The following is an 11,526-nucleotide window of genomic DNA, read 5'->3' on the forward strand; positions in this document are numbered from 1 at the left end:
AGTGGAGGCCAGGAGCCTGAGAGATCAACACAGAGGGGTGCCTGCTCCAAGCCTCCACAGTGTGGCTGGGGGCAGGCCCCCAGCAGACACATACATACACACACACACACACACACACACACACACACACACACACAGGACGCCTGCTCCGAGCCTCTGCTGCCCGACTGTGGCCATCAGTAGGACATCCACTGAGGGCTCCCGGACTGTGAGAGGGAACCCCATCCCCCAGTGCATGAATTTTGTGCACCGGGCCTCTAGTGTGGTATATAAAACTGAAAGCATTAATGAACAAACAAGACAAGCAAACAAGAAAAACCTCATAGACACAGCCATTAGTTTGGTGGCCACCAATGGAAAAAGGTGATTGGGGAAGGAAATAAAGATAAAGAAGGCAAAATAATAAGCCAAGTATCACAAGATCTCACTCATATGCAGAATCTACTGAACAAAATAAACTGATGAACAAAATAGACACAGAGACATAGAAGCATGGGAAAGACTGGTGAATCTTAGAGGGAAGGGAGGAGCGGGGGCAGGAAAAGATTAACCAAAGACCTTGTATGCATATATGCATAACTCATGGACACAGAAAATAGTGCAGTGAAGGCCTGGGGGGTGGGGGCACAGTAGAGGGAGTCAATGAGGGAAACATCTGTAATACTTTCAACAATAAAGATAAATTAAATAAAAGAAGGAAAATATATGGTTACAGAAGAAGAACTGACTTTGAGTGGTAAATACACAATGCAACATACAGATGATGTATTATAGAACTGTACACTTGAAACCTATATAATTTTATTAACCAATGTCATCCAAATAAATTTAACTAAAAAAAGAATGAAAACTTGTAAAAACTGTATTTATTTTTTTAAAAAAAACATACTTTTGATTTCAGAGAGGAAGGAAGAGGGAAAGAGAGTGAGAAATATCAGTGATAGAGAATCACTGATCAGCTGCCTCCTGTACGCCCCCTAGTTGGGATTGAGCCTGCAACCCGGGCATGTGCCCTGATGGGGAATCTAACCCTGACCTTCTGGTTCATAGGTTAATGCTCAACCATTGAGCCACACCAGCTGGGTGAAAACTATTTCTTTTACTCTGTTTTACAATTCCTTAGGTCATAAACGATTTAATAGTCAGGAAAACAGTCAAGGAAAGGAGCATTATGAAGAGTTTATGATTATTAAAGGAGAAGGATGTCTTGAAAGGGAAGGTCAGTAATGCAGAAGGTATGCATTACTGGGATGTAATGCCAGTATGATATGCTATCAGCACCGTGCCTCTCACCATTAATGGATTTTAACTATTTGATGATCATAGAAATAACATTACATATAGATAACATTTCTGAAGGAACGATACAAGTAAAATTAGAAGTAGTCTAAAGAATGCTCCAGGGAGGGTGAGATGGAGCAGAAGACGTCCAAATATATCAGGGGGGAAGCTTTTGGCTGGTCCATGTAGCTCTGGCTTTGCATCTGCAGCTGCTAGGGTGAGGAGCTCTTAAATATGTCGATCTGTGAGCAGATCATGAGAAAGATCTATACTCACCGGTGCTGGATGCACAGGTGCAGAGAGCTGCTAGCCCAAAGACTTGTGCAGATTATTCTGCCATCGTTATCTTATGTGTTGAAGTGAAACTCATTTCATTGCTCAGAAATAAATTCTAATTTTTACTTTTTGGTTTGAAATAAATGGCAAAGCATGAATGCTGCTGTCCATAATCTGGCCAGATGTGACTCATTGACTGGGACAGGATAATAATCTCTTTCAGCTTACTGTCAAACTACTGAGTCAGTCCATGACTTTGAGAAGTTAGTGTGTATTTGTTCTACATGTCTGTAACTTTGCACAAAGCTGAACCTTGTTAAGATACAACCTACCAATGTCGGTAATGGGAGGACTAATACCTACCCACCTTGTTACATTCCATCTCCACCGAACAGCAGCGAGCAAACTCATCTAGCTATGATGGGAACATAACCTGTAAAATCGTTCTGAGCTGCCACTAGGATTTCAAAGATTAAGTTTTAGAACCAAGTAAATGAGTTCTGTCTTCACACCTCCAGAAGGCAGAGCACACAGGATAAGACTTCAACAAGGACCATTTAAAACATAATATCATTTAGACTGTAAGTACATTTTGAAATGTATTATTTTTCCTTGATATCTCTAGCATGCAAATCTGTAATTAGGGACTTCTAAAATAGCTAACTTTTTTTAAAAACACAATGCACTATAATTGTCTATTAAGTCAATGACTACTTAGGGACTCTTAAAACACTGCTGATTACTTGCTTGCTGTATTTTGGAAGAACAAGTATTAAGATTTCTTATAAAATCGTCTTTAAAACAGAGTAAAATTGAAAATGTGTTGTTACTTAACAATCTCCATTTTTTTTCTTCTGAATGACATCTATCCATCATAGTTTCATTCCACATTTAGGCTATAATTGCATTAACTCTTTATAATCTAAGTGAATTTCCATCTCTGATGAAATAAAACTTCTCTAATTCAACAGGACCCCAAATGCTCATCAAAGAGGGTTTTATGCATTATTCATTTCTTAATGTAGATTAATGAATTTCATCTCACTTAACAGGATAAACAATGTATTAGGCCATATGGTGCATTTACAAGTGATTCTGTTATGCATCTGCTGTGTAATGAAACAAATGAGATAAAGATTCACTATATCTTTTTATCAGTTATGTTCTATTTTGCTTGTTTAACAATTAAATAAATTAGCCTGTTCTTAAGGTCTTTATTTATAGAGGCTATGCATATTATACTTTGTATTACTATTTTACTAATATATACTTTAATTTCATAATAATGCTTCATTTAATCTACTTTGTAATAAAGCATCATAATTAGTTCTAAATACAAATCACAAATAAACTAGAGAGAGAACAATGACCAGGTTATTTAGACATGCAAGCCACTAGAAAGTTTCCTTTTTCTGCCAGCCAACTTTTTATTAATGAAATGTTCCTTTGTTAGTAAAGAGAAGTGTTTGGCCCATGTCCTTACCACTAGTCCTGACTAGACTAATTCCATAGCTACAACTAAATAATTCACTTCATAAACGTTGTAGGTGAGAGCCCAATTCGGCCACTAGAGATGCATGTTTTGGCATAAGTGATTAACCAATCCTTAAAGAGAGAAATGCATAATATTTACTGGAAGCCAAACACTAGAGAAATGATGACATGCAATACTCATCGACCCTCCACTCATGAAGCCTACAGTCTCATAAGCACTACTGATAAAAAGCTGGGAAATAGATGATTAAAGTAATACTTACATATTGTGAGAAAAGGAAGTTGTGAAATGGGATATAATAGTGGTGGCTGTTTTTAGATAATATGGCCCAGGAAGGCCTTCCTCAGAAGAAACCATTTGAGATGAATTCTACAGGGTGAGAAAAGTCCTCCACTCTACAGGGTGAGAGAGAGAGTCTCCTACTCTACAGGGTGAGAGAGAGAGTCTCCTACTCTACAGGGTGAGAGAGTCCTCCATTCTGAACAGAGAAGATACAGGTGCTACCCTTTCTGGAAGCCCAGACTTGGCACTACCACAGGCTTCTCCAAGGCTGGAACCTCACACCAGCTGGGTCACCCACTTTCCTGTCTAAAGAAGGGGTGACGGAGAGGGAAGCCTCACATGATTATAAAAGTATTATCACACAGTAGGGTTCAGGCAAACCAGAAATGCATTCTAACTATGGCCCTGGACCATAGTGACTGTGTCACTTTTATGTTTGACATCCACATCTTTGGTGTCTCTCAAAAATAAAGCACTTTTTCTAGGTTGGTTCACACTTTTCGAGAATATGAATCAAACCCTCTCTCCTACATCTACTTATTTTTATACCTCAGCTGAGAAGGCAGTCTGCTCCTCTCAAGTTTGTGGTGATTGGTATTCATGGCACAAACGGTGAGGCAAGCCTCCTCTGACAACTGGTCACCTTCAGGGAGGCTCTCCCTGGAGGGCTCAGCAGCACACTATGTCACTCCACATCCCCATCAGCTCTTGTCATTTTATGTTTGTTCTTTGTCATTTCAGAAAAAAACACTTTATACATACCTATGAGAAAAGTCAGTTACCAAGTGGCTCATCCAAGTCTATACTTAATTCAAAAACTGTTTCTGGTTTGGTTTGGTTTTCTTTTTTGTCTCCAGCTATATTTCCCTTATTAGAGGTATTGGGACCTATCGTAACTTTATTTTATTATTCTATCCCTACCTGAAAACATTTCCGTGCAGTCAGATATTTTATTCTTTTTAAATATCATTTCTAAAAGTGTATTTAAAACAAGGGCTGAAGGAGTAGATAGGGGGAAATAATATAGACAGATTACATTTATAAAATGCAAGAGGTTAGGAAAATAACAAGCAAATTGGAGAAATAGTCATTGAGAGCCTACGCTGTGTGGAGAGCACAGGCTGAGCCACGCAACCCATGGCAGGAAGTGGTAGGTCACCAGCAACATGAGGTGTCCGTCACCATAAGAAGTATTCTAGTAAGGGAGAAGGATGAGAACAGAAACAAATAAACTTATAATCTCATGTCAGCCTGTGAGAACTGTCATTAAGAAACACAAAGGCAGCTAACAGAGCTAAAGAATGGCAAGGCTGCCCTGACTGGTTTGGCTCAGTGGATAGAGCGTCGGCCTGCGGACACAAGGGCCCCAGGTTCAATTCCGGTCAAGGGCATGTACCTTGGTTGCGGACTCATCCCCAGTAGGGGATGTGCAGGAGGCAGCTGATCGATGTTTCTCTCTCTCATCGATATTTCTAACTCTCTATCCCTCTCCCTTCCTCTCTGTAAAAAATCAATAAAATATATTTAAAAAAAAAGAATGGCAAGGCTGTTGTCTTGTAAACAGCTCAACAGAGAAGGCATCTCTGGGAGGGACCCTCAGAACAAGCCTTGGGAGCACAGGGGGCACAGGTTCCAAGTCAAGGGCACAACAGGAGCAGACGTGGATGCATGCTGTTATGCTGGGAAGAGCCCTGAGAGAGCAAGGATAAGAATACAAAACTCTGTTAGGAGCTCCCACGGGTCAAATTGCAGAGGGCCTGTGAGTGAGAGGAAGAGCTATGGAACAAACTCTGTGTGAGCCAAGAAGCCTTTGGAGGGTTCTGGGCACAAGAGTGGCTAATAAATAAATAAATAAATAAATAACAAAACAAGGAGAGGACAAAATACTGTAGGATGATAAGGATAAAGAGAAAACTCATCTCCTCAAGAACATCAAAGTTTTGGAGACCAGGTGACTCTTGACTGCAAATGATTTCACCTTGTTGGCCCAAGGCTAGAAGGAAGGGAAGATACATCCTACCCAGAGGCAGAGCAGCCTTCTGTATGGTCTGAGAAGCAAGGCAAAAGGAGACCCAACGAAAGTGCACTGCCTAAAACAGGGACAAAGAAATGGTAAATTGTGCTTAACAGAGAAGGCTATTAGAACTGGTTAAATCCACTTGATTTGACAACTAGAAAGCTATTAAACAACTCAGTGAGAATAATTTTATTTTGCTGGTGGTATATTTATAATTGTTATATTGTTATCTATAATAAAAAATATTTATATCCATCCTGGTTCAGAACTCCTAAAATTCTTGAATTTCCTGTGTTGAGAATAATAAGTGTCTTTTGTATGTTAATGAGATGATGATTTTTGGAAAGCTCTTAAGGATGAGGGCAGGTTGCCTGTGGAGCCAACCATGTAATTACAGGGTTGGAAACTTCAGTCCCACCCTAGACCACTGGGGAGGGGAGTGGGGCTGGACACAGTTCAATCTCCAGTGGACAATAATTTAATCAATCATACCTATGCAATAAAGGATCCATAAAAACCCAGAAGGACAGGGTTGGAACACTTTTGGGTTAGTACATCGGAATGTATCCATGTGCCACCATGCTGGGACATGAGGACAGAACATCACCCCGTATATTACTTCATAACTAATTTCCTGAATTCTATGTGCTGCTCAAGCACCTTAATTGAACTCAAGGTGGGGGTCATGGAAACCTGTGATGTATAGTCAGTTTTTTACAAGCAGAGTTAACAACATGAACTTTTGACTGACATCTGAAGTGGGGACAGTATTGTGCAGGGGTCCTCAAACTTTTTAAACAGGGGGCCAGTTCACTGTCCCTCAGAATGTTGGAGGGCCGGACTATAGTTTTTAAAAAAAACACTATAAACAAATTCCTATGCACACTGCACATATCTTATTTTGAAGTAAAAAAACAAAACGGGAACGAATACAATATTTGTATTTGCATGTGGCCCGCGGGCCATAGTTTGAGGACCCCTGGTCTTGTGGGACTGAGCCTTTCACCTATGGAGTCTGATGCTATCTTCAGGTAGACAGTGTCAGAATGGACTGAATTGTAGGACATCCAATTGGTGTCAGAGAATTGCTTGGTGTGAGGAAAAACCCCACATATGGAATTGGGTGCAAATTTGCAGTGATATATTCAGGATTTTTTAATAAGCAAACAGCATAGTTCTTTAGTTCTTAGTTTAATGGGGCTTATAGGATCTACTTATCCTAAGCTTAAGTCAATAATTCTAAATGTTTTGAACTGTCCTGAATGTTATTCAATATTTGCTCAGAGATCAGCAACCCTTCATGGATAGTGTGATTATAACAAGTACCTAGGAAAAGGCCATACTGGTTGTGTAAGTTCTAGAAAATAAAGTCAACTCCCAATTTTCTGGATCAATGAAGAGAAACGGTGGCATGGGAAGCAAATGTTCCTGCACTCTTCACCCAGCCCTGCTATTTACTGAGGGGCCACTGTGTCTCTAATAACCAAAAGCAGCCATTAAGGCACTTAATGTCACAAGCCTGCAAGTCCCAGAGGTAAAGTAACCTGCACAAAGGCATGGAGTCAGTCAGAGCAGAACAGAATTTAAATCCAAGTTTTTCTAACTCCAAAGTCGATCATATCCAAGCTTGGTTAATTTCCAAAGCAAGAGCTACTGGCCATCCACTGCCCAATGGAGTAGGTAATCTGTGGGAGTATAACTAACAATAAAGGAAAAGAAATGAGCTCTATTTAAAGAAATTTAACATCAAATGTGACTGGGATTACAGTTTCCCAATGATATGACTAAAAAGATTACCCCCAAAATCAAGTAGATGACCAAGTTAAGCATGGCTTTTTTGCTTTTGATGTTTTTATATCTTTTTTAAAATAGATTTTTATTGATTTCAGAGAGGAAGGGAGAAGGATAGAGAGATAGAAACATCAATGATGAGAGAGAATCTGATCGGCTGCTTCCTGCACGCCCTCTACTGGGGATTGAGCTTGCAACCCACGCATGTGCCCTTGACCGGAATCTATCCTGGGAACCTTTAGTCCACAGGAGGAAGCTCTATCCACAGAGCCAAACCAGCTGGGGCATCTACACTAATAAAAGAGAAACATGCAAATTGGTGTCACTCTGCTACACCCACCAGCCAATCAGATCAACTATGCTAATTAACCCAACAAAGATGGTGGTTAATTTGCATACGCAGGCATAGAGTGAAGACTGAAGTCTGAAGACTGAAGACTGAAGACTGAAACCAAGCCTCGCTGTGGCCGGACCAAAGGCCTGGGTCCAGGGTGCCGGAGGAAAACCAGTGCCAGCAGCCAGGGGAAAGAGGGCCTATTGTGTGAATCTTCATGCAATGGGCTTCTAGTCTTTATATATTTGTAAAGACACTCATGGAATGCAAAGCATGACAGAAAGAACTTAACAACTTAATAGTGCTACATCTTAATTATTTAATTCGGATGCTAAGTGTAGAAAAAGTCCAAGATGAAGGGCTATACATTAGAGAAACAAATTATGCCTTCATGGTACAAGAAAAGAAAAGTTTCTTCTGGCAGAGGAATACAGGACAACTGCAGGTGAGCATCTGTGGCTGAGAATGGCACCTAGGGGGTAATTGTCATCACCTGGCCATACAAACTGGTGCTCTTCCCAGATGAATGAGAACATTCAAATTTTCATGCTCAGAAGGCTTTTGTGATCACCAGTTACTGTTTTGAGAACTTCTATATTAGGCCTTAGTGACTGAATATTATAAACTATTGAATATTATGATTATGGAGAAAATGAGGTATGATTTCGGTTTTGCACAGACTATTATAAGGAAGAAACGACAAAAACAGGAACTTGTTACAACAGTCAGTGCTAGACTTTCAAACTTGCTTTTGTTGTAGTACCTAGACTAACCATTTTTTTCTACTTTCAAGTGGGAAAATTTTTCAGTGACAAATAAATTTTGGAGCAGAGCTCTGTTTATGTGTGTGGTTTTGTGTATTTTTGCACGAATGGTACATATTGAACCATATTATGTCTGGAAGTCTAGGTATTTAAACATTAATAAGACTACTGATGAACATATGAATAATTATAAACCATAGGGTTAACTGAACAACCTATAATAAGCCATATTAATAATGACTAATCTAAACAAATTTATAACAAAAAAGCAAGTACATGACCAACTGGACAGCCAATTACAAGTTATCTTCCCCCCAAATTATAGGGATTCCAATCCCCTGATTGTGAGTACTCAAAACAGAAATCTTGTAATATTGCTAACACATGAAACTTCAGAAAAAAACTGAAGTAAAATATTTTGGAAACTCCACTCAGATACTAATTTTAGCACAATTTTGAATGTTGTAATCCTTAATATTTTACAGTTGTACATAAAAATGAAAATCTATAGAATGTTATGCAATTTGCTGAAAGCAGCTAGCATTAATTGAGCACATACTATGGGTCAGGTAGTCTTTAGGATGTTATGCATATATTTACCCTATTTCATTATAATAAACTAGAGGCCCGGTGCACAAAAATTTGTGCACTCGGGGGTAGGGGGTCCCTCAGCCCGGCCTGTGCCCTCTCGCAGTCTGGGACCCCTCGGGGGTGACCACCTGCTGGCTTAGGCCCGCTCCCCGGAGGATTGGGCCTAAGATGGCAATCAGACATCCCTCTGGAAGCCCGGCAGCCCTCGGGGGATGTCCACTTGCCAGTGGGGAGCAGGCCTAAACTGCAGTCGGACATCTGAGCACTGCTGAGGCGGCAGGAGAGGCTCCCACCACCACCGCTGTACTGGCAGCCATCAGCCTGGCTTGTGGCTGAGCAGAGCACCCCGCTGTGAGAGCGACTGACCACCAGAGGGCAGCTCCTGAATTGAGCGTCTGCCCCCTGGTGGTCAGTGTGTGTCATAGTGACCAGTCATTCCCAGTCTTTCTGCTGTCAGGGTCAGTTTGCATATTACCCTTTTACTATATAGGATAGCGGCCTGGTGCATGGGTGGGGGCCGGCTGGTTTGCCCTGAAGGGTGTCCCGGATCAGGGTGGGGGTCCCGCTTGTGTGCCTGACCAGCCTGGATGATGGGCTGATGGCTGTTTGCAGTGGGTCACACCCCCTTCAGGGTGGGGGTCCCCACTGGGGTGCCTGGCCAGTCTGGGTGAGGGACTGAGTGCTGTTTTCAGGCTGGCAGGTGACTGAAGCTCCCAGCCTCTTTTTTTTTCTTTTCTTTTTATTCTGGGATTTATTTACCTTCTATGGCTGTCACTGGAGCTGAGAGCTGGCTCCAGCTCTGAGGCTGTGGCTGGCTGAAAGCAGGTATCTGGGTTTGTTTAGTTTCTATAATTGAAACTCTGTTGCCATCACTGGCGCTCTAAGCTCTGAGTCCGCTGGCGGCTGAAAGCAGGTTTCTGGGTTTGTTTAGCTTCTATAATTGCAACATTGTTGCATCTGGAGCTCAGAGCTGGGCTGCAGCAGGCGGGGAACCTTGGCTTCCTCTGTCACTGAAGCAAGCAAGCCTCATATTCGCTTCAGCTGCATGGCTGCTGGCCGCCATCTTGGTTGGCAGTTAATTTGCATATCTCCCTGATTAGTCAATGGGAAGGGTAGCGAAGTTTTGGTTAATTACCATGTTTGTCTATTATTAGATAGGATACTAGAGGCCCGGTGCACAAAATTTGTGCACTGGAGGCGGGGTTCCTTCAGTGTGAGAGGGCGCAGGCTAGGCCAAGGGACCCCACCAGTGCAGGATCAGGGATGGGGAGGGATGTGGGAGGTTGGCCAGCCAGGGAGGGATCACGGGAGGACTCCAGGGCATGTCCAGCCCATCTTGTGCAGTCCCGATCAGCCAAACCCCAGCAGCAAGCTAACCTACCAGTTGGAGCATCTGCCCCCTGGTGGTCAGTGCATGTCATAACCATTGATTGAGTGTCCTTAGCATGTCATTAGCATATTATGCTTTGATTGGTTGAATGGAGGACTGGGCACTTAGCATATTATACTTTTATTACATAGGATATGGAATAGATATACTAATATCACCTTCATTTTATAGGTGAGGCACAGAGAGGCACACGCTCAGCAAGCAGTAAAATTGACATTCAAACCCAAGCATTCAGACTCCACATTTCACACTTTTAATGACTAGGCTATGTTGCCTCCAGAACTTGAATTTTTAGATCCATTCTAGGCTATTCAGGATGATCTGTGCAACTCATCCATACACTCATTTCTAACTATGATAAGGGTGCAAATAGTGCAATGGTGTTGGAAGGGAGGAGTGCAGGTCAAAGATGGATTCTAGAGAAATCAAAAAAGAGTATCAGCAAGAAGTAATGACTGGTTGTATGTGTGGGGTGATGAAGGGGTAAGGATGGGGCAGAGACCAGAATGATTTTGAATAAGAAGTAGGAGATTTGGAAGCAAGTAGGAACAACAACAGAAAAAGAAGTTTTGGTTTGGGATGATATTCACATTTGAGATAAGCATCCATAGGCTTCAGGATACTTATGAGACATTCAGGTCAAGAAGTCCATTAAGCAGCTTGGCAAAGAAACAGGCAATGAGTAAAGAGAGCTGCCCCTATACCTGAAATGCTGATCTATCTCTACCCCTGTTGAAATCATTCATACTTAAGACAGTTACTGGAATGAGAGACTGAGGTGTGCATGTGGGTATGGGGGAGGGGGACACCATAAAGTGAGACCATTTCCCAGCATGCTGGGGTATGAAATCTGGGAAAATACAAAGCAGGGAAAAAGTAACCACAAAGCACAAATGCTTCTACTCTTCTCCCAGCATGGTACTGAGCATGACTCCCTGCATTACACTCTGTGTACAGACCCTGTGCTTGACAAAGCACTGCAGCTTACATAAGAACCTGTACCATATTGGCTTTGTGGCTTTGGAAGAATCTAGCAAATGTAAAAATGCTTGCCATATTTTCAGGGACTCTTCTCATTTCTACAAGAAGTTAAGGAATTCTTTCAAAAATGTAGTCCTTTCGGAATTAAGGTTCAAGCATCATTGGGTTGGCTCAATGTAAGGTATCTTCATTAACAGAAAAACTTGCTAGCTTCATCCCAAGAAGCCAAAAGGAGAGCAACAGAAGCAGTGAGCAAACAAAACACACAACAATGTAGCTGCTTGCACATGGGCCTAAAACTGGTTGTTAGTCACGACAGCCTAT

The 11,526-nt window shown here is 41.7% G+C and overlaps 1 protein-coding gene across 1 annotated transcript in view; it reads right to left on the bottom strand.

The window, feature by feature from the left end:
• Window positions 1–11,526, bottom strand: part of L3MBTL4 (L3MBTL histone methyl-lysine binding protein 4) — a 336,612-nt gene that overhangs the window by 144,446 nt on the left and 180,640 nt on the right.

Source organism: Myotis daubentonii, chromosome 8, assembly GCF_963259705.1.
Source record: "Myotis daubentonii chromosome 8, mMyoDau2.1, whole genome shotgun sequence".
In the NCBI taxonomy this organism is placed as follows: Eukaryota; Metazoa; Chordata; class Mammalia; order Chiroptera; family Vespertilionidae; genus Myotis; species Myotis daubentonii.